This window comes from Pongo abelii, chromosome 20, assembly GCF_028885655.2.
Source record: "Pongo abelii isolate AG06213 chromosome 20, NHGRI_mPonAbe1-v2.0_pri, whole genome shotgun sequence".
Taxonomy (NCBI): domain Eukaryota; kingdom Metazoa; phylum Chordata; class Mammalia; order Primates; family Hominidae; genus Pongo; species Pongo abelii.
The window spans coordinates 13,888,086-13,911,577 of NC_072005.2; the positions used below are offsets into that span (position 1 = coordinate 13,888,086).

Below are 23,492 nucleotides of genomic sequence, written 5' to 3' on the forward strand. Positions count from 1 at the left end.
AAATGGGCATGATAGTGGTACTCACTTCAAAGTGCACTTGTTGGGTTAGGAGTATTAACTCACTCCTATAATCCCAAAACTTTGGGAGGCTGAGGCAGGAGGATCGCTTGAACCTAGGAGTTTGAGACCAGCCTAGGCAACATAGTGAGGCCCCCATCTCTATGAAAAAGTGAATAAGTAAAATGAAAACACATAAAAAAGAAAAACAAAGTGCATTTATTCCCTGAGTGTTAGCTATGATCGTTTCCCCCTCCCCAGGGGCCCCTGAGACCCGCCCCCCTCCACCAAGTACAGTTCCCAGATGAGACACAGGACACCCAGTGAAACTTAATTTTTCAGATACACAGCGGATCTCTTTTTTTAGTATAAGTATGTCCCATGCAATTTCGGGGACATCGCTATACTAAAAAAAAAAGTTTTATACTAAAAAAAAATTACTTGTTCTGTATCTGAAATTCAAATTTAACTGATGTCCTGTATTTTTTATTTGTTAAATCTGCCAACTGTATCCTTAAGTCACCATCATCTCTGGCCTAAATATATTCCAACAGACACCTCCCTGGTCCTCTCCGACTTTCCTTATGCCTTCTAGCCATTCTCCAGAGACAGCCCGTTAAATCCAATCACGCGTCCCCTCTACCTTCCACTTTGAAAAGTTCCTCCGTGTCCCAACCTCTCCCACAGGAAGGTCCTGCCTGTTATTCGCCAACTCCTGAGCATCCTTCAGGTCCCAGGGTATCACCTCCTCCAAGAAGCCCTCCTCACCTTCTTGGCTTTAGACTGTCCAGGATCCCTGTAACTCAACCATCTCCCCGACTCAACCATTTGAGTGATTGACTTGGTCATTTGAGCCAAATGGACATTTCTTACAGGACACAAAGCTGGTCACTTCCCAGGCAGCTGGTCATCTCCGTGTCTGAGATGCTAGTATCTACTCTTCTCCCCGCCCCCATAGGATCTGGGGCTCAGGAAGGCCCCTCAGGCAGTTCCCTTAAGGGTCCTGTGGACGGCTCAGTGGTGACTATTGGGGTGCCAGAGAGCCCGGAGTTCAGGCCATCTGAAGCCGGTGCTGGGAAACTCTCTCCCTGCACTCAGATGGCATGGGAAGTCTAGGGGGGTGCTGGTGCAGCCTCTGTAGCGCACAGCCTTCAGCATCATGTGTCGACAGCCCCCAGGGAGCCCACCAGGCGCCATCCCCGACTTGCATAACCTACCCATACTTCAATGTAGCCATGGCACCTATCCCCACAACGCCTGAAGACTCCCACAGATACAACCCCGCCAAGGCCAGGCATGCACCCTCCTGAGACAGGTTTGGGAGCCCGGATGCCAGCTTGGCTGTGCCTCCTCTGGCAAAGGACATTGCCCCTCTGTTGACTCAGTTTCCCCATCTGTAAAATGAGAATGTCAGTGAAACGTCAGAGGGCCATGGTGAACACTATTTTTAATTTTTATTATTATTATTTTTGAGACGGAGTTTCACTCTTGTCACCCAGGCTGGAGTGCAGTGGCACGATCTCGGCCCACTGCAACCTCTGCCTCCCAGGTTCAAGCGATTCTCCTGCCTCAGTCTCCCGAGTAGCCGGGATTACAGGTGCTGGCCATCACGCTCGGCTAATTTTTGTATTTTTAGTAGAGACGGAGTTTCACCATTTTGCCCATGCTGGTCTTGAACTCCTGACATCAAGTGATCCACCAGCTTCGGCTTCCTAAAGTGCTGCGATTATAGGCGTGAGCCACTGTGTCCGACCTCATGGTGAAGATTACATGAGTTAATATACATAGTCCCACACATGCATAGAACAGGCTTAGAACACAGAATGTGCTCATTAAGTGTTAGCTAGTTTGGGAGGTCGGCAGGGGTGGGGAGGATGCAAAAAAGCCCTCATCACAGCGCTCCTGACAGCCCCCGCCAGGCCAGCTCCCCAAATCCCTTAGGAAAATGGCCTCGACCTCTCAGCTGCAACTCTGGCCCAGCCGCCATCTCCTGACCCGACTACCCACTTCTGGGGAGCCCCTGTGGGTCTGGATTGGAGAGAGCCACCCTCAGCCCTCCCCACCTTCATTGGGCCACAGCTGTCTCTTTCACCCTCACCTCTGTGCCCACCAGGATTACAGGCCTGATGTGAACCCCTAATCTGGGGAAGCCTACCGAGTCCCAAAATCCCTCTTAGCCCGCACCCCGGCCTGAGGCTCGAACCCAGGTCCACACTGGAGGGCGGTGGCGGTTGCCGAGCAACGCGCTGTTTGTTGGCGCAGGGGGCGGGGCCAGGGCCGGCGCGCGGTGACTCACCGCGGCGTGATGCGGACGGGCGCGGCGCCCAGCAGCCTGGCCGGCGGCCCGATCTCGGCTGGCCTCGGCGTCCGGAGGGGCCCGGCGGCGGGGGCGCCTTAGCCCCCAAGTGGGCGCCGGAGGCCCGTGGGGAAGCGGTCGAGCAGGTCCCGGGCTCTCGGACTCGGTTCGAATCCCGGCCTTGCCTCTTACTCTTGACCTGTGACTTCAAGGCTCCTTGCCTCAGTTTACCTGTCAGTAAAAGAAGCGACACTAGAGGGTGCAGTAACCCACCACTGGCATTTAAGGCAGCTGAGATGATCACGCAGTGACACTGCGGGGCAGCAAGTTTGGGACACCCAGATTCTGCACGTGAATCTCCTGTGTTAAACTCTGTAACCTCACGGAGAATCAATTTCCGCATCTGTTACAGGGCAGTAGCAAGAACACCCTGCCTCTCGGGTGGTTTGAGAATCCCGTGAATTCATAGTGAGACAATGCGTGGCACATTTCAGTACCACCTCTGCTGCCCCACGGAGGGACGGGATGTAGGAGGTTTTCTCTGTGGTCCGAGCTTAGGAGGGCAAGGAGGTGAGGGCAAGACTGGCACCCCTAGAAGTGGGTGGCAAGTCACAGGTCTAGGGGAGGGTGGCATGACCATGGCTGCAGAGGCCCCTATCCCGAAGCTGGCTCACAGCACCTGCTGCGGGCAGGCAGAAGGGGGGCCTGGGGGTGAGTCACCGCCCAGCAATGAGGCTTGAGTCACACAGGGCGGGGTCCCCCGTTAGCCCCCCCAGCCGCTCCCACAAAGGCCCTTTGAGAAGAGTTCCCCACCCCCTACTCCCACCCCCTAGGCCCTCTCTGGGGGTGGGCTGTGGGCCCAGGCCCTGCTGGGCTGCCCCCAGGAGCCCAGTCTGGGTCTGGGAGGCGCCAGCCAGTTTCAGCCATGTCTGTGAAAAGTCACCATAGGAAGCTGGGTGTCCCCAGGGAAGGGGGCTTCCAGGCTGCCTGAGTCACTGGGATGGTGGCGGGTCACACGCGCAGGGCCCGCGCACACGGCGGGCAAATTGAGTCAGACTGTCTGGTGGGGCGGGCAGGCCAGGACGCTTCGAGTCAGGCTGTGAAGAAAACCTGGGAAGAGACGTGGTTCTTCCAAGCCCGCGGCCTCTGGCAGAGAAAGAGGGTGCTTGAGGGCACATCTGGTGGGTTTCACCACACCTCCTGCCTAGGCCTCCCCTCCTTGCCTGCCCCGAAACAGTCTCCCCCACCTTTCTATCCTTCTTAAACCTGGGATGAGAAGAACAGCAAGCTGGGTGGGATTCCAGGGAGGCACTTCACTAGCGGAAGAATCGAGATAATTTTTTTTAATTTTATTATTTATTTATTTGTGTATATATATATGTATATATATATTTGAGACTGAGTCTCACCCTGTCACCCAGGCTGGAGTGCAGTGGCACGATCTCGGCTCACTGCAACCTCTGCCTCCCAGGTTCAAACGATTCTCCTGCTTCAGCCTCCCAAGTAGCTGGGACAAGCACACGCCACCATGCCCAACTAATTTTTGTAGTTTTAGTAGAGACGGGGTTTCACCATGTTGGCCAGGGTAGTCTCAAACTCCTGACCTCAGGTGATCCGCCTGCCTTGGCCTCCCAAAGTGCTGGGATTAAAGGCGTGAGCCACCGCGCCTGGCCAATTTTTGATTTATTTATGTATTGAGACAGGGTCTCACTGTGTCGCCCAGGCTGGAGTGCAGTGGCACAATCACGTCTTACTGCAGCCTCGACCTCCCGAACTCAGCTGAGCCTCCCATCTCAGCCTCCCAAGTAGCTGGGACCACAGGTGAGAGTGACCACACCCAGCTAATTTTTGTATTTTTTTTTTTGTAGAGACAGGATTATGCTGTGTTGCCCAGGCGGGTCTGGAATTCCTGACTCGAATTCCTGCCCTCAAGAGTTCCGCCCACCTTAGCCTCCTAAAGTGCTGGGATTACAGGCATGAGCCCCTGGGCCCTGACCTGTTTGTTTATTTTTTAGAGATAGGGGCGTCTCCATGTTGCCCTGGCTGGCCTCAAACTCCTGGGCTTAAGGGATCCTCCCGAGTATCTGCGAATACAGGCAAATATCTCCACACCCAGCTTTAAGATCAAAAAAAATTTTTATTATTTAATATTTATTTATTTATTTATTTTTTGAGATGGAGTCTTTGTCACCTAGGCTGGAGTGCAGTGGCGCGATCTCGGCTCACTGCAACCTCCACCTCCCAGGTTCAAGCGATTCTCCTGCCTCAGCCTCCGAAGTAGCTGAGACTACAGGCGTGTGCCACCACGCCTGGCTAATTTTTTGTATTTTTTAAGTAGAGACGGGGTTTCACCATGTTAGCTAGGATGGTCTCGATCTCCTGACCTGGTGATCCACCTGCCTCGGCCTCCCAAAGTGCTGGGATTACAGGCGTGAGCCACCACGCCCAGCCCAGGATCAAAATTACTTGAGACAAGTTCTCACCACTGCCATCTCAAACTCCTGGGCTCAAAGGATTCTTCTACCTCAACCTCCAGAGTAGCTGGAACTAGGGGTGAGCACCACCACACCTGGCTAATTTATTTATCTTGTAGGGGTGGGGGCGTGAGGGTCTTGCTGTGTTGCCTAGACTGGTCTCCAACTCCTGGCCTTAAATGAGCCTCCTGCCTCAGCCTCCTAAGTAGCTAGGACTACAGGCATGTGCAAGCACACCCGGCTTATTTATACAAATTTTTTTTTTTTTTTAGAGACAGGGTCTTACTATGTTTCCCAGGCTGGTCTTGAACTCCTGGCCTCCAGCAATCCTCCTCCTGCAAAGGTCTCCCAAAGTGCTGGGATTAAAGGCGTGAGCCACCATGCCCAGCCTCTGGAATTTTCCATTTAATATTTTTGGACCAAAGTTGACCAAGGATAACTGAAACCGAGGAAATCGAAACTGCAGATAAGGGGGACGACTGTATACAGTCAAACGTGTTTAGAATATTCATAGACTCATGCAACCATCACCACAATAAACTTTAGAACATTCCTTTTTTTTTTTTTTTTTTTTTTTTTGGAGACAGAGTCTTACTCTGTCACCCAGGCAGGAGTGCAGTGGTGTGATCTCGGCTCACTGCAACCTCCGCCTCCCGGGTTCAAGCGATTCTCCTGCCTCAGCCTCCCAAGTAGCTGGGATTACAGGCAAGCACCACCACACCAAGCTAATTTTTGTATTTTTAGTAGAGACGGGGTTTCACCATGTTGGCCAGGCTGGTCTCGAACTCCTGACCTAGTAATCTGCCCGCCTTGGCCTCTGGAAGTGCTGGGATTACAGGCGTGAGCCACCGTGCCTGATCCACACCAGCTAATTTTTTGTATTTTAGTGGAGATGAGGTTTCTCCGTGTTGCCCAGCCTAGTCTCCAACTCCTGAACTCAGGCAATCCGCCTGCATCAGCCTTCCAAAATTCTGGGATTACAGGCATGAGCCACTCCGCCCGGCCTTTTTTTTTTTTTGCTGAGGTAGGATCTCACTGTGTAGCCCAGGCTGGAGTGCAGTGGCGGCATCTTGGCTCATTGCAACCACTGCCTCCCGGGCTCAAGCAGTCCTCCCACCTCAGCCTTTGGAATAGCTGAGACTGCAGGCGCCCGCCACCACGCCCAGCTAATTTTTTTTTTTTTTTTTTTTTTTTTTTTTTTGAGATGGAGTCTCGCTCTGTTGCCCAGGCTGGAGTGTAGTGGCGCCATCTCTGCTCACTGCAAGCTCCACCTCCCGGGTTCACGCCATTCTCCTGCCTCAGTCTCTCGAGTAGCTGGGACTACAGGCGCCCGTTACTACGCCTGGCTAATTTTTTGTATTTTTAGTGGAGACGGGGTTTCACCGTGTTAGCCAGGATGGTCTCGATCTCCTGACCTCGTGATCCGCAAGATTACAGGCGTGAGCCACCGCGCCTGGCCATTTTTGTATTTTTTTTTTGTAAAGACAGGGCATTGCTATGTTGCTCAGGCTGTTCTCAAACACCTGGGCTCAAGCAGTCCTCCCACATCGGCCTTCCAAAGTGCTGGGATTACAGCATGAGTGACCACGCCCTGCCCAACTTTAGAACATTTCCATCACCCCCAAAAGAAATCTCAAGCCCATTAGAAATCATTTTCTGGGCGGATGTGGTGGCTCACCCCTGTAACCCCAGCACTTTGTGAGGCCAAGGCAGGTGGATCACCTGAGGTCAGGAGTTCGAGACCAGCCTGGCCAACACGGTGAAACCCCGTCTCTACTAACAATACAAAAATTAGTCGGGTATGGTGGCACGTGCCTGTAGTCCCAGCTATTCAGGAGGCTGAGTTGGGAGAATCAGTTGAACCCGGGAGGCAGAGGTTGCAGTGAGCCGAGATCATGCCACTGCACTCCAGCCTGGGTGACAGAGTGAGACTCTGTCTCAAAAAAAAAAAGGAAAGAAAGGAAGGAAAGAAAAGGAAAGGAGAAGAGAAGAGAAGAGAAAAGAAATCACTTTCTATTTCACCCCCCAACATTCTTAGCCTCTGGCAACCCTGGTCTACTTTTTGTCTCTGTGTAGAAATGCTGTCAACAGAGTTCATCCATGTTATAACAAGTGTAACAAGCGTGAGTACCTTATTCCTTTTTATTGCCAAATAATATGTGATATGGGCTGGGTGTGGTGGCCCATGCCTGTAATCCCAGTACTTTGGGAGACTGAGGTGGGAGGATCACTTCACCTCAGGAGTTTGAGACCAGCCTGGGCAACGTAGTGAAACCCTATCCCTACAAAAATTACAAAAATTAGCTGGGCATGGTGGTCCTCGCCTGTAGTCCCAGCTACTCAGGACACTGGCTGGGGCAAGAGGATCACTTGAGCCCAGGAGGTCGAGGCTGCAATGGGCTAGGATTCTTTTACTGTACTCCAGCCTGGGCAACAGACCTCGTTTCTAAAATAAAAATGACGCTGGGCGGGGTGGCTCATGCCTGTGATCCCAACACTTTGGGAGGCTGAGGCAGGTGGATCACTTGAGCTCAGTAGTTCAAGACCAGCCTGGCCAACATGGTGAAACCTGTCTCTACTAAAAATACAAAAATTAGCCAGCCATGATGGCGGGCACCTTTAATACCAGCTACTTGGGAGGCTGAGGCAGGAGAATTGCTTGAACGTGGGAGGCCCAGGTTGCAGTGAGCCGAGATTGCACGATTGCACTCCGTTGCACTCCCGCCTGGGCAACAGAGCAAGACTTCATCTCAAAAAAAAAAAAAAAAAAAAAAAGCTGGGCATGGTGGCACGTGCCTGTAATCCCAGCTACTCAGGAGGCTGAGGCAGGAGAATCTCTTGAACCCGGGAGGCAGAGGTTGCAGTGAGCCGAGATCACACCACTGCACTCCAGCCTGGGCGACAGAGTGAGACTCTGTCTCAAAAATAAATAAATAAATAAATATGAAATAAAAATGAAAATAAACAAAGTGTTTATTTGAGAAGCAGATGCTGTCTCACAAAGAAGACTGAGAAAGAGAAGGGATGTCAGAAGGATCTAGTGTCCCAAGGCCAAGGAGGAACCAGGCAAAGGTGACAGATACTACACGGAGCTCAAGGACAGCTACAGCTGAGAACTTGGCCTGACTCTGAAGTCTGATATCAGTAGTGTGATCAGGCAGCCGCCTGATAAGCAAATGGGAGGGAAGGCAATAAAGGCAGTGTCTAAAGAAATATATCGTGAGCCACAAATGCAAGCCACATATGTAATGAAAACTTTTTTAGTAGCCACATTTTTTTAAAAAAAAGGAGCAGGTGAAATTAATTTTATTTTATTTACATTTATTTATTTATTTTTGAGACACAGTATCACTCTGTCACCCAGAATGGAGTGCAGTGGCAGGATCTTGGCTCACTGTAACCTCTGCCTCCCAGGTTCAAGTGATTCTCCTGCCTCAGCTTCCCAAGTAGTTGGGATTACAGGTACGTGCCACCACACCCAGCCAATTTTATATTTTCAATAGAGATGGGTTTTCACCATGTTGGCCAGGCTGGTTTTGAACTCCTGACCGCAAATGATCCACCTGCCTCAGCCTCCCAAAGTGCTGGGATTGCGGGCGTGAGCCAGTGAGCCTGCCAAAATTAATTTTTTTTTGAGACAGAGTCTTGCTCTGTTGCCCAGGCTGGAGTGCAGTGGCACCATCTTGGCTCACTGCAACCTCTGCCTCCCGGGTTTGAGTGATTCTCCTGCCTCAGCCTCCCAAGCAGTCGGGATTACAGGTGCATGTCACCACACCCAGCCAATTTTATATTTTTAGTAGAGATGGGGTTTCGCCATGTTGGCCAGGGTGGTTTTGAACTCCTGACCTCAAGTGATCTGCCTGCCTCAGCATCCTAAAGTGCTGGGATTACAGGCGTGAGCCAGTGAGCCTGCCAAAATTATTATTTTTTTTAATTTGAGATGGAGTCTTGTCCTGTTGCCCAGGCTGGAGTGCAGTGGCATGGTCTCAGCTCATTGCAACCTCCACCTCCTGGGTTCAAGTGATTTTCCTGCCTCAGCCTCCAAGTAGCTGGAATTGCAGGTGCCTGCCACCACACCTGGCTAATTTTTGTATTTTTTAGTAGAGACAGGGTTTCACCATGTTGGTCAGGCTGGTCTCAAACTCCTGACCTCAGGTGATCCACCCGCCTCGGCCTCCCAAAGTGCTGGGATTACAGGTGTGAGTTACAAGACTCGGCTACAAAATTAATTTTAATAAGATTTTATTTAACTCAGTATATCCAAAATAGTATCATTTTAACATATAATCAAGGTAAATATTATGAATGAGATATTTCAGTTTTTTGGTACTGTCTTCAAAATCTGATGTGGATTTTATACTTATAACATCTCAATTCAAACTATTAGGTTGGTGCAAAGTAATTGTGGTTCTTGCCATCATTACTTTCTTTCTTTCTTTTTTTTTTGAGACGGAGTCTCACCCTGTCCCCCAGGCTGGAGTGCAGTGGTGCGATCTCGGCTAACACAAGCTCCGCCTCCCAGGTTCACGCCATTCTCCTGCCTCAGCCTCCCAAGTAGCTGGGACTACAGGCACCCGCCACTACACCCGGCTAATTTTTTTCGTATTTTTAGTAGAGACGGGGTTTCACCATGTTAGGATGGTCTCGATCTCCTGACCTCGTGATCCACCCACCTCGGCCTCTCAAAGTGCTGGGATTACAGGCATAAGCCACCGTGCCCAGCTTTTTTTTTTTTTTTGAGGAAGAGTCTTGCTCTGTTGCCAGGCTGGAGTGCAGTGGCACAATCTCGGTTCACTGCAACCTCTGCCTCCCGGGTTCAAGCGATTCTCCTGCCTCAGCCTCCTGAGTAGCTGGGATTACAGGCATGCACCACCACACCTGGCTAATTTTTGTATTTAGACGGGGTTGCACCATGATGGCCAGGCTGGTCTCAAACTCCTGACCTCAGGTATCCACCCTCCTCAGCCTCCCAAAGTGCTGGGATTACAGGCGTGAGCCACTGCACCCGGCTGCCATTACTTTGAAGAATAGCTGCATTTTCAGGTGTTCAGTAGCCACATGTGACCAGTAATAACGTCACTGGCAAATGCAGTCCAGACAGGCCCGAGTCCTGCCCTTGTGTGACTCATGTCACTCACCTATCCCTAATCCCAGCTCTATTGGATCCTATCTTTATTGGAAAAAAAAACAATTTTGTTTTTCTAGACAGGGTGGAATGCAGTGGTGTGATCATGGCTCACTTCAGCCTCCACCTCTGGAGCTCAACCAGTCCTCTCACTTCTGCCTCTGAGTAGCTGGGACCACAAGCGTACACCACCACGCCCAGCTAATTTTTTAAATTTTTTGTAGAGGCCGGGTGCGGTGGCTCATACCTATAATCCCAGCACTTCGGGAGGCCAAGGCGAGCGGATCATTTTAGGTCAAGAGTTTGAGACCAGCCTAGCCAACATGGCGAAACCCCGTTTCTACTAAAAATAGAAAAATTAGCTGAGCATGGTGGCGGGCACCTGTAATCCCAGCTACTCTGGAGGCTGAGGCAGGGGAATCGCTTAAACCTGGGAGATGATTGCAATGAGCCGAGACCATGCCACTGCACTCCAGCCTGGGCAACAGAGTGAGACTCCATCTCAAAAAACAAAATAAAATAAAATGAGAAAATAAAAACCTTGGTTGGGCATGGTGGCTCACGCTTGTAATCCTAAGACTTTGGGAGGCTGAGGAGGGTGGATCATTTGCGCCCAGTAGTTTGAGACCAGCCTGAGAAACATAGTGAGACACTGTCACTACAAAAAAATTTAAAAATTAGCCAGGTGTGGTGGTGTGTGCCAGTAGTCCCAGCTAGTTGGGAGGCTGGGGCGGGAGAATTGCTTAAACCCAGGTTGAGGCCTCAATGGGCTAGGAGTGTGCTACTGAACTCCAGCCTGGGCAACAGAGCAAGATCCCATTTCTAAAAATCAAATCAAACAAAAATCCCTAAGCCTTCTCATCATACTTAAATCCAAACTCCTTACTGATCAAAGCCCTATAAGATGTCACCTCCTCAAAAGTCTTCCCAGATTGCACTTTCATCTTCCAGGCTGGGCCTTGGCTCTCAGCACTGAAAACTCTTCATTGTAATTGGCTAGCTACATGACTAGCCCCCTGCCAGATGGTGGCAGGCAAGCTCCTAGTCTGTTTTGTCCCTCCCCCACTTCCCATCACCTCCCCCCACACACATGCCAGGAACATAGTGATTATTAATGCATTAATTCACTAGATAATGACTAAGTGCCTTTCTTAAGTTCTCCAGCAGTGATGAAGACAAACGTTGTAGGCTGGGCACGGTGGCTCACACCTGTCATCCCAGCACTTTGGGAGACTGAGGCAGGAGGATCGCTTGAGTCCAGGAGTTCAAGACTGCCCTGGGCAACAAAGTGAGACCCCCGCTCCCCATCTCTCCAAAAAAAAAAGACAACAGCTATTGTGCTGGCTGAGCTGACAATCAAGTACAGGAGACAGACAAGAAACAAGATGTGTAGTAAAGCATGTAGTGTGTTGAAAGGTGACAGGGCCAGGCGCGGTGGCTCATGCCCGTAATCCCAGCACTTTGGGAGGCCCAGGCGGGCGGATCACGAGGTCAAGAGTTTGAGACCAGCCTGGCCAACATAGTGAAACCCCGTCTCTACTAAAAATACAAAAAATTAGCCGGGCATGGTGGTGGCACCTGTAATCCCAGCTACTCGGGAGGCTGAGGCGGGAGAATGGCTTGAACCCGGGAGGTGGAGGTTGCAGTGAGCCGAGATCACGCCATTGCACTCCAGCCTGGGTGACAGCGAGACTCCATCTCAAAAAAAAAAAAAAAAAAAAAAGGTGACAGAGTTGTGAGAAATAAATAGAGGGGAAAGCAAGGTGGGTGCAATTTTGAAATAGGGGAGTCGGCTGGGCTCCATCTGTAATTCCAGCACTTTGGGAGGGTGAGGTGGGCGGATTGCCTGAGCTCAGGAGTTTGAGACCAGCCTGGGTAACATGGTGAAACCCCGTCTCTACTAAAAATACAAAACAAATTAGCCAGGCGTGGTGGTGGGTGCCTGTAATCCCAGCTGAGGAGGTCTGGAATGGGGTGAATGAGGGAGGGAGTGGAGAGGGTGAGGCAGACAGGAGACAGGAGAGATTGTGCAAAGCCTTCTGGGTCCTGGGGAGGACTTTGGCTTTTGCTCTGAATAAGGTGGGAGCCATTGAGGGTTCTGAGCAGAGGAGGGACTGGACCTGACTTGGGTGCTCACAGGCACCCCACCCCGGCTGCTGTGGTGGGATTGGTGGGATGGGGACAGACTGTTGGGGGCTGCAAGGCGTGCAGAGAGGTGGCAACTGGAGCAATTCTGGGGAGAGATGATGGGAGCCAGACCAGGGTGGGCCCTGGAGAAGGCAGGATTCTGGATGCATTAGAAGGTACAGTAACCAGCCTGGGAGTGGTGGCTCATGACTGTAATCCCAGAACTTTAAGAGGCCAAGACGGGTGGATTGCTTGAGTCTAGGAGTTTGAGACCAGCCTGGGCAACATAGCAAGACCTATCTCTACTAAAAATACAAAAAATTAGCCAGACGTGGTAGCAGGTGCCTGTAGCCCCAGCTATTTGGGAGACTGAGAGGAATGGGAGGATGTCTCGAATCCGGGAGGCGGAGGATACAGTGAGCAGAGATCGTGCCAGTGTACTCCAGCCTGGGCGATAGAGCCAGACCCTGTTTTAGGAAAAAAAAAAAAAAAAAAAGACAGTAAGCAAAATTGTTAATGGGTTGCATCTGTTAATAAAGGTTTTTGTCTGAGCAGCTGGGAGGATGGAGCTGCCATTTCCGGAGACCGGGAAGATGGCGGGAGAAGATGGTTTGCAGTTGAGGAAATGAGCTCTGAGCCCAGGGCTTCGTTCTGGCCCTGGAGTGTCCCTGCCCAGACTCTGGTGGGGTGTGGAGGAAAGCACCCACACGGCCTAGGCTTTGCTGCTCGGGGCTTTCTCTCGGTCGATGCCTGAGTGTGCAAGCTACACCCACATCTGAGTACACAGGGGCACCACCCAAGACCCCCGCGGCCTGACACATCCACCCAGTGTTCAATGGCCACGGCCTTGGGGGACTTCGGGGGCTGGAGTTCCGGGCTGATGGAGTTGAGAAGGGCTGCCTGGCTCACACACCCACCTTGGGTCCCCACGGAGACCCCCAAGGGGACACAGGAGGTGAAATCTCCCAGGGAGAGGTTCAGGAAGAGCTGCTGCTGTGTCGCAGCCCTGGGCTCCCCCTATGAGTCAGCACTGGCAGGGGCCCCAGGAACTGGGGACCGGGGGTGTGTAGGGGGGAGGGCAGTTCCCACGCCCTAAGGCGTCTGGGGCGCTGGGGCTTCCCCCACCGCTCCTCCCATCCTGTGCTGGGCTCTGGGGATCTTCAGAGGAGTCTGGGGGGTGAGAAGCCCAGGGCGGATTGGCCACTGGGCCAGGATCCAGGAATCATCTCTCCTGGTCTGACCCAGTTCAGGAATGCAGAGGCCGCCCGCCCCGGCAAATGCGTTGCAGCAAGAAGGAGAGTTAGACGTAGAGAAACACCGAGTGAGTTGGACATTTGTGTGGACGGCAGTTCTAGGGGGCTTTATTTAAGAAGGGGCCCTTCCTTCTGCGGCCTCTGCATTTGGGCAGTGGAGGCTCCAGCCTGGGGTGTCCAGGCAGAGTCCTCAGCTACCGTGGAGTGGGAGGCGGCAGGGAGGAGGGGAGGAGACTGCGCTGAGAGTTGAGATCAGTCCCGCCGGCCTCCACAGCTGGGAGGGCGCTGGACTCTGCTGCCCCCTGCTGGTAACGTCAGGAAATTCAGCGAGCAGGACAGCAGGCCGGTCCTAGAGAAGAGATGGGGGGAAAGGCCTCCTCGCACAGAAAGAATTCCAGCTCTGCCTTTTTGTTTTTTGTTTTTTGTTTTTTTTTGAGATGGAGTCTCGCTATGTGGCCCAGGCTGGAGTGCAGTGGCGCGATCTCGGCTCACTGCAACCCCCGCGGTTCAAGTGATTCTCATGCTTCAGCCTCCTGAGTAGCTGGGATTATAGGCGCGTGCCACCATTCCCAGCTAATTTTTGTGTTTTTAGTAGAGAAGAGATTTCACCATGTTGGTCAGGCTGGTCTTGAACTCCTGACCTCGTGATCCGCCCGCCTCGGCCTCCCAAAATGCTGCGATTACAGGCGTGAGCCACCACGCCTGGCCCCAGCTCTGCCTCTTACAGGCAGTACCACCTTGGGCAAGGGCAGCCCCCATCTGGGCCTCGGTTGCCTATCTGTGGAAAGGGCAGTATTCACTTTCATTGGCCTGCTGGGAAGAATCTGAGATGATGATAGGCCTTCCTGGGACCAGGAAGAAGTTTCCAAAATACAGCTGGGCAGAACTCTACCCTGGGCAGAACTCTACCCTTCTAGATAAAGAGCATAGTCCCTGCCTCAGGGGTTGCTCTGGTCTGGATGGCAGATGAGGCTTATACATGTCTATGAGTGGATGAATGGGTGAATGAATAAATGTGAATGTTGCGTATTCCAAAGCAAGTCCCTCCCCAACCCCTTCCGCCTCTTTTTCTAAGAGAGGAACTCTTTCCCCAATACCCTCTTGTTTTAGAGATGAAGTCTTTCTCTGTTGCACAGCCTGGAGTGCCGTGGCACCATCATAGCTCATTGCAGCCTTGAACTCCTGGGCTCAAGCTATCCTTTTGCTTCAGCCTCCCAAGTAGCTGAGACTATAGGCACTCACAACCACACCCGGCTAATTTCTTTTTTTTAATTTTATTTTTGTAGAGACAGTGTCTCGCTGTGTTGCCCAGGCTGGTCTTGAACTCCTGGCCTCAAGCAATTCTCCTGCCTCGGCCTCCCAAAGTGCTGGGATTACAGGCTTGAGCCACCGTGCCCGGCCCCCCTTGCCCCTTTTCTGTAAGAAGGGCTGGCAGGCAGGGGGGCGGGCGGCACAGGAGGGGCATCAACAGAGCTGACCGCCCCCCCCCCCCACCCCATGGAGGTATGATTACTAGATTGCAATGAACTCCCATTGTCTCCCCAGCACGTGTCTCTCCATCCCCACTCTGGGGGAAGACTTCCTTTGGGAGAGGTTAGGTATAGACTAGGGCTGGCCCCTCTAACCTTTGGTGGGGTTGGGGGTCGGGGGAGTGGTCCTGGAGACATCCAGTCTCCTGGACCTGGAACCAGACTTTCTGGGCTGAGACCTGAAGGCAGCTGGACGATGTGGGAGGGAGAACCTGTCAAGGAGAAACTGAGGCAGGACTGTGGTGGAGGGGGCTGAAAGGAAGTGAGGGGGGGAAGTGAGGGGGGGAAGTGAGGAAGTCAGGTGGGGAAGGGCCATGGCCCCATAAGGGTTAAGGTCTGGGCTTGGAAGGGGTCCAGTCAAAGGTTTCTCCATTTCCCTCTCAGACTGGGATGGGGGATAAATAAACAGAATGAGAAATCTGTCAGCTCAGCCCGGGCCAATGGGAGGCTGCCTGGCGCCATGGTTTGCCCTGATGTGACCTTCCTCTACCAGCCGCGGTGGCCACTGCGGGCAGGGGCAGTGTGTGGAGCCTCAGCCAGGGTACGATCATTCCGGCCTTGTGTATGTTCTTATACCTGGGTTGGGGGAGGGGGGGATGTCTGGGGGGGGAGTATGAGGGGATAGTCAGTGCAAGGATCTTTGGGAGATCCGGGGAGCCCCATCCTCTGTACAGCTTGCAGGTGGTCTGTGCACCTGGCCTGTATACATGCTTGTGCCTCATGGTCCCAGGTACACATCCCCACGTGCCCCTGAATTGCGTGTGTGTCCATGTGGACTCCTGTGGCTCTGGGACCTGCTGGGGGTCTTGTGCATGTGACTGTTGGTTGTGTTTCTCTGCCTCTGCGATTGGTCCATTTGACCCGCGTGTCTGTGCATATATGTGTGTGTCTGTGAACTTTGTGGATCTGTGTGTCTCCATGGGTGTGTTCTGGTTCTATGTCTATATCCATGTGTTAGGTTATTTTGTGTGTGTCACGGTGTTCCTGTGGCTGTGTACCTGGGGTACTGTGTGTGTATGTTGGGGGGTATATCTCAGGTCTGTGGATACCCCAGTGCGTCTGTGATCTCCTGCGTGTCCGTGTGTCTTGTGTGAGCTGTGCGCGCCCGGGGTTCAGCCGTGTTTTTGCATATTTCGGTTCTAAGGACCTTCCCTCCTGTCCTGGATGTGGTGTGTCTGTGTATCTTGCATGTGTCTGGTGCCCCCGGGTGTCCCTCTGTGTGTAGCTGGGTTTTATGACCACCCCCGTGCGGCCCGGCACGCCTGCACGTCCCGCCACGCCCTCCCTTGGGTGTGTGTCTCGCAGCCCCCTGCACACCGTTCCCTATGTCTGTGGCCCGCGTGCCTTTGTGCGCGTGTGCTCCCCCCGGCGCCTTTGAGGTCTGCGTGCGTCTGGATCCCTGCGTGTGCCCGCCCGCGCCCCCGTGTCCCTGATTCCCCCGCGCGGGCCCCGGGAGCTGCGTCTTGGAGACCCACGGGCATCCCCCGAGTGCGTCCCGGTGCGCCTGGCAGGAGGCCTCGGGGCGCGCACGGCCGCGGCTGGACCCACCGCCCGGCGCGGCGCGGGGAGGAGGGAGGGGGCGGCGGCGGCGGGGAGCGCGGGCACGTCACCGAGACAGACAGGCGGGCGGGCGGCGGCGGCCACGGGTTCGAGCCGGCGCCGGAGCCAAGCGGCCCCCTCCCCCCCGCCCACGGCCTAGGGAGCCCCCGCCCGGCCCCAGAGCCGCCGAAATGCAATTTCCCGTGCAGGCGCCTCGGGCCCAGGGGGCTTTTCCGGGCGGGTTTTGGAAAGAAGAGGGGGAAATGCGGCGGCGGCCCCAATCGAGGTGAGCGCGGGCGCCGGGCGGGCCGGGGGCACGGGCGGGGCGGGGGCCGCCCGCGGGCAGGGGGCGCGGCGGGGCGGGGCGGGACGCGGCCGCAGCCCCCTCGCGCACCTGCTCGCAGCTCCGGGGCGGGCGCCCCGGCCTCTGCGGCCCGGCCCTCCATTGTTGTTAGGGCTTGGAAGGGGGGCGGGGAGGCCCCGGCGGCATCTCTGCGTCTCGCCTTTCCGGAGAGGGGGCGCCGGGAGGGTCGGACTCTGCAAAGGGGACAGACCCCCGAGTCCTGGAGCCGGGGCCGCCAGGGGGAGGGCGAGCGGAGATGCCCCCGCGGGGCGGGGACGCGCGATGGGGGGCGTGGGGACAGCGGCGCCCCGACCGCCCGACACCTGACCGCGCGCGGGGAGGCCACGGGCCGGGGCGGTGGCGAGCTTTGTTCTTGGGGGCGCGGGGCGGGTGGGGCGCTTGGAAATCGAATGCCAGAAGAGAGTCCGGCCCGGCGCGCGCGCGTTCGTGAAGGCTGCTCCGGCCAAGTTCATGGGCGCTCGGGCCTGCGGAGACCGATCCCGGCGGCGGCCCCGCTCAGGCCTGGCCGCGGGCCGGGGGTGCTGCAGCCGCGCCGCCTCCGGAAGCCCTGGCGCCCTGCGCGGGCCGCCCCTCCGGCCTGTCATTACCGGCAGCAGCTGCAGGGTATTTACTGGGGCCAACGTTTGCGAACAGGAACCCGCCCTCCAAAACTGGCCATAAAAAGGAAAAATGGCCCTGAATCCCACTGCCGGGGAGCCCTTTTAAAGCTACAGGGCGCCTTTCACGGCGACCTGCCCTGGAGGGCAGGCTGGGGGTGGGGGTTGGAGAAGACACCTCATTGGCTGATAGGGACTGAGACGTCCCCCCCACGGCCCCACACTTCGGTTCCCCTCCCCCCATCTCCTCTACCCATTCCACACCCCTGGACTGCTCATAGATGCATTAACCCAGCCACGACTAGATATTCCCAAGGCCCTGATGGAGACCCCCAAAATTACACGCTATACACAGACATACAACACCCCCATTAATACACAGTCCAAAGTGATGCTGACACACACATACAGTCCCCACAATAACACTGCCACGTGTGTAGACACGTCACCCACAAGGGCTTGGACATCCAGGGATAGTGCCCATTGAAAGGCTGCCACACAGAAATGGAGCCACCAACGAAGGCAGCTACAACATAGACACAGCCTTTCGCATAGCACTGACACACAGAAGTGGGTGTTCACCCACAGCATGTCACTCAGGGTAGCAATGACAAACGCAGATCCCTAAAGCCCACCAGTCAGGCACACACACACTCCGACTCCATTGTTCACAATACCTGGGACACACACAGACATCCATGTGTCCTCCCAAGCAAGTTCACACCTGCACACTCACAGTCACCCAGTCACACCCCACCCCACCACACACACACACACACACACACAGACACACAGATGGTACAAGGCCTGCAGAAACACATCTGACAGCAGGTCACATAGTCATCTTTTTTATTTTTATTTACTTATTTATTTTGAGATGGAGTCTCTCTCGGCTGCCCAGGTTGGAATGCCGTGGCATGATCTCCCGGGTTCAAGCAATTCTCTTGCCTCAGCCTCCTGAGTAGCTGCGATTACAGGCATGCGCCACCACACCAGGCTAATTTTTGTATTTTTAGTAGAGATGGGGTTTCACCATGTTGGCCAGGCTGGTCTTGAACTCCTGACCTCAGGGGATCCACTGGCTTCAGCCTCCCAAAGTGCTGGGATTACAGGTGTGAACCGCCGCACCCAGCCACCGTTTCTTTTTTATTTTTTTGAGACAGGGTCTCACTCTGCTGCCTAGGCTGGAGTGCAGTGGCACGATCTAGGCTCACTGCAATCTAGGCCCACCTCCTGGGCTCAAGCAGTCCTCCCACCTCAGTTTCCCGAGTGGCTGGGAGTCCAGGTGTGCACCACCACACGTGGGTAATTTTTGTATTTTTTGTAGAGATGGAATTTTGCCGGTTGCCCAGGCTCGTCTCGAACTCGTGAGCTCTGGCTATCCACCCACCTCGGCCTCCCAGAGCGCCGAGCCACCATGCCTGGGCCAAATTTTTGTTTGTTTGTTTTGTTTTTTGAGACAGGGTCTGGCTCTGTCACCCAGGCTGGAGTTCAGTGGCACGATCATAGCTCACAGCAGCCTCAAACTCTCAGGCTCAAGTGATCCTCCCACATTAGCCTCCCAAGTAGCGGGTCTCAGTAATCTTGATATACACATATACAGACCACCCCCGCCCAAGAACACAACTGCACACATGGACACACAGTTGTCCACAGTAAAATGGATCCTCCTAGCCACCCACAAAGACACCGTCACAGACAAAGATATATGAGCACGAACCCAGTGGCCATATGCCCATCGTCACCTACCCTGAGACTTGTTTAGGCACTCAGACACCTCCACATCTGCAATAATACACACACACAGACACAATAACACATGCATACACACTGGCATGCACAAACTCACGGGGAAATGACACACGGGCAGGCACAAATCCTGTTACCTGGATGCCCACAAACCCAACCAATACTCTTTTTTTTTTTTTTTTTTGAGACAGAATCTTGCTCTGTCACCCAGGCTGGAGTGCAGTGGCACAACTCAGCTCACTGCAATCTCCACCTCCCAGGTTCAAGCGATTCTCTTGCCTCAGCCTCCCAAGTAGCTGGGATTACAGGCGCCCGCTACCATGCCTGGCTAATTTTTGTGTTTTTAGTAGAGACCGGGTTTCACAATGTTGTCCAGGCTGGTCTTGAACTCCTGACCTCAGGTGATCCACCCTCCTCAGTCTCCCAAAGTGCCAGGATTACAGGCGTGAGCCACTGTGCCGGGCCCCAATACTCATTTATTGAGCATCTGTTATGTACCCGGCACTGTTCTAGCACTGGGGATGCAGCTGTGAACAAGAGGGAAATCTGAACGAGCACGGTGGTTCACGCCTGTAATCTCAGCACTTTGGGAGGCCGAGGTGGCAGGATCACTTGAGACCAGGAGTTTAAAAAAAGTATTAGCTGGGTGTGGTGGTGTGCGCCTATAGTCCCAGGTACTAGGGAGGCTGAGGCGGGAGGATCGCTTGAGCCCAGGAGTTTGAGGCTGCAGTGAGCTATGATGGCACCACTGCACTCTAGCCTGGGTGACAGCGAGACCTAGTCTCTTAAAAAAAAAAAAAAAAGAGTGAAATCCCTGTCCTCCCACACCTGACATTTTAGTGGGGAATGGGATGGGGGGGACACCATGACTGGATGATACACAGACTCCAGTCACTCATAGTGACACCAGCAGACACCAGACACCCACGCACACTGGCTTACACATCGGCCTGGAATTACGCACAATTAGCCTGATATACACCCCCAGGAACACTGACATCCACACATAAACAGAAGCCCACAGGAACTCACACACACACACACACACACAGAGCTGGTGGAGAGACAGCCACCTGCTATAGCACACTCCCACCTGGACTTACAGACACCCACAGAACCCCCCAAAATACCTCAGCAAAGTAGCTTGGACCTGAAGCCCCTATTTATAGACCCATAGAAACATCCTACAAGAGTTCTTGAGATGGAGCCCACCCTGACCCCAGACCCAGGGTCACCCAGCACCATAAGCCTCAGCAGAAGTGTCTGAATTTCCCTTACTAAAAATTTTTTTAAATTTATTTTTTGTAGAGATGAGGTCTCGCTGCGTTGCCCAGGCTGATCTCAAACTCCTGGGCTCAAGTGATCCTCCTGCCTCGGCCTCCCAAAGCGTTGGGACTACAGGCGTGAGCCACCGTGCCCAGCCTGAATTCTCCTTCAGCTTGGCGCCTCCATAGCCCCCAGTCCCAATCCTGGAGAAGCCAGAACCTCCTCGCCTTCCCCAGCCCTGGCCTCACATCTGGCAGGCCTGGAAAGGAAGCTGGGCTCCTAGCCCACCCACCGCCCACGGGCTGGGTGGGACAGAGGAGCCCCTTGTCTGAGGACCCCAGGCATGAAAGACTCCCACAGCTGGAAAGGAAGTTGGGGAGACGGCCTGCGGAGGGTGGGGTGGGAACCTCAGAGCCCACGCAGGTATCACTGAAATGAGGCACCCCTGCTTGCCAGTCTAGACAGCCTGGGCCATCACCGTGACCCCGCGGAGACCCCCACAGGGCTCTTGGTGTCGCTGGAACCCCCATAATGGGCTCTTTGTCTGCCAGGTCCTGACCACCTCCTCCCCTGTGTCCCCCTTCCAGGCCCAAGTACACACACACACACGCACACACACGCAGTTACATACAACACACAGACACACAGGAGCATATATATAGGAACTCATGCGTGAACATACAGACACCCCCAACCCCCATGCACCAAGGCTCAGGGTCGAGACTGAGAGGAGACAGCTTGCCACCTCCCACCCTGAGAGACTTCAAAGTCAAGACTTCAAGAATCACGGGCAGGACACACAGGCCACCAGACACCCCTGGGAGCTTGGAGACACTGACCTTCTAGCCACGCCTACCTTGTTCTTCAACTATTTTTTTTTTTTTTGAGACAGGGTCTCACTCCTGTAGCCTGGGCTGGAGTGCAGTGGCATGACTGCGTCTCACTCACTGCAGCCTTGACTTCCCTGGCTTCCGTGATCCTCCCACCTTAGCCTCCCAAATAGCTGGGACTACAGGCGCACATCACCATGCCCGGCTAAGTTTTTGTATTTTTAGTTGAGCCAGGGTTTCGCCATGTTGCTCAGGCTGGTCTTGAACTCCTGTGCTCAGTCAGTCTTCCTGCTTTGGCCTCCCAAAGCAGTGGGATGACAGGCATGAGCCACCCGGCGCCCAGCCTTGTTCTTCAGCTTGACGGTAGAGCTGCCTCCATCCATCCATCCATCCATCCATCCATCCATCCATCCATCCATCACTTGCTCATCTGCCTCTGCTAGGACTTCTCACCTCTGACTCTGATCCCCCGACTTATGCCAGCTGCCCTGCACCTTCCTGGTGCTGAGCGTGGTGGGGTGGGGGCAGGGCCCTAGATAGCGTGGCTTCTTTTTTTTTTTTTTTTTTTTTGAGACGGAGTCTCACTCTGTCACTCAGGCTGGAGTGCAGTGGCTCAATCTCGGCTCACTGCAATCTCTGCCTCCTGGGTTCAAGCAATTCTCGTGCCTCAGCCTCCCAAGTAGCTGGGACTACAGGTGTGCACCATCATGCCTGGCTACTTTTTTTTTGTTTGTTTGTTTTTATTTTTAGTAGAGATGGGGTTTCACCATGTTGGTTCGGCTGGTCTCGAACTCCTGACCTCAAGTGATCTGCCCGCCTCGGCCTCCCAAAGTGCTGGGATTACAGGCATGAGCCACCGTGCCCTGCTCATAACGTGGCTTTTAGAGGGCCATCCCCCACACCCCACTATATCCCCAGCTCCCCTGCCCAGAAAGACCCTCCCAGCTGCCCTGGGGTCAGTTGAGGGGTCCCAGGAACTAAGGATAAAGAAGAAGAAAAATGAAGGCCCTGAAAGACACCCCTACCCCCCATGCATGGAGGCTCAGGGTCACAAGCAGGAGGAGACAGCTTGTCACCTCCCACTCTGAGGGACTTCAAAGTCAAACCAGCAGACAGCTGCAGCCAGACAAGCAGGGCGGGGCTGCAGACTCCCTCAGGGGACAGGAGGGGACAGGCACCACAGTCACCAGTCACAGACAGGAGAGATGGGGGGTAAACAGCTAGACACACATACAGGTAGATCCAGACAGTATGAGGCAGGTGCACGGGCTGGGCAGGAGACCCAAACCGATAACAGATGTGTGAGGGGCATAGTCTGACCCAGACAGACGACGCTGGGATGACCAAGAGACAGGTGGACCCAGACGGACACTGAAGGCCGGAAGCCTGCACGGAACACAGGCAAAGAAGAGAGTCAGATCCAGGGTTGGGGCTGCCGGCCTCCTGTGGCCCCAGCCCCAGCTTCCTGGCCTTCAAGACCAGACCCTTCCTCCACTGTGGTCTTGTGTCTTGTCTTAGGGAGAAACCTTACAGGGAACAACTTTCAAGGCCAAAGCCCTCAGAGGGAGGAGTGGGAGGCAAAGAGGACACACAGGAGGTGTCTGGGGAACCCCCTCCAACATAGCCAGAGCGTCTCCTGCCTGATGACCCCCCGCCCCCAACATTACAGCTGTTCACAGTCATCAAGCAGAAAGATTCCTGTGGGACGAGGTGGCTCACGCCTGTAATCCCAGAACTTTGGGAGGCCCAGGAGTTCGCGACCAGCCTGGGCGACATAGTGAGATCTCATCTCTACAAAACTTTTTTTTGTTTGTTTGTTTTTGTTTTAAGTTAGCCAGGCCAGGCACCTGTGATCCCAGCTACTTGGGAAGCTAAGGTGGGAGGATTGGTTGAGGCTGGGAGGTCGAGGCTGCAGTGAGCTGTGATTGCGCCACTGCACTCCAGCCTGGGCAACAGAGCGAGACTCCGTCTCAAAACAAAACAAAACAACAACAACAACAAAAAAAGAGAGAATAAAGATTTTTCTTTTTTAAAGAAACGGGGTTTTAAAGAACTACTGCTGGGTGCAGTGGTTCATGCCTGTAATCCCAGCACTTTGGGAGGCCCAGGAGTTGGAGACCAACCTGGCCAACATAGTGAAACCCCGTCTCTACTCAAAATACAAAAATTAGCTGGGCATTAGTGGCAGGTGCCTGTAGTCCCAGCTACTCAGAAGGCTGAGGAAGGAGAACTGCTTGAACCCGGGAGGTGGAAATTGCAGTGGGCGGAGATCGCGCCACTGCACTCCAGCCTGGGTGACAGAGCAAGATTCCGACTCAAAAAAAAAAAAAAAAAAAAAAAAAAAAAG

General features: G+C 54.0%; 2 long non-coding RNA genes across 5 annotated transcripts; one reads left to right on the forward strand and one right to left on the reverse strand.

The window, feature by feature from the left end:
- Window positions 1-1,432: 1,432 nt before the first annotated feature.
- On the reverse strand, window positions 1,433-2,267 carry LOC129051732 (uncharacterized). Its single transcript, XR_008516170.2, has 2 exons — window positions 2,096-2,267; window positions 1,433-1,750 (listed from the first exon to the last, which is right to left on the reverse strand). It is a non-coding gene; the product is annotated as an uncharacterized LOC129051732 (long non-coding RNA).
- A 27-nt stretch (window positions 2,268-2,294) lies between these two features.
- LOC129051731 (uncharacterized) lies at window positions 2,295-8,049 on the forward strand. Of its 4 annotated transcripts, XR_008516168.2 has the most exons (5): window positions 2,295-2,863; window positions 3,370-3,474; window positions 3,997-4,114; window positions 4,632-4,846; window positions 7,753-8,049. It is a non-coding gene; the product is annotated as an uncharacterized LOC129051731 (long non-coding RNA). The 4 variants fall into 4 exon arrangements; XR_008516165.2 differs by lacking the exon at window positions 2,295-2,863 and having other exon boundaries at window positions 2,874-3,474; XR_008516169.2 differs by lacking the exon at window positions 2,295-2,863 and having other exon boundaries at window positions 2,874-3,474; window positions 7,756-8,049.
- The last annotated feature ends 15,443 nt before the right edge of the window (window positions 8,050-23,492 follow it).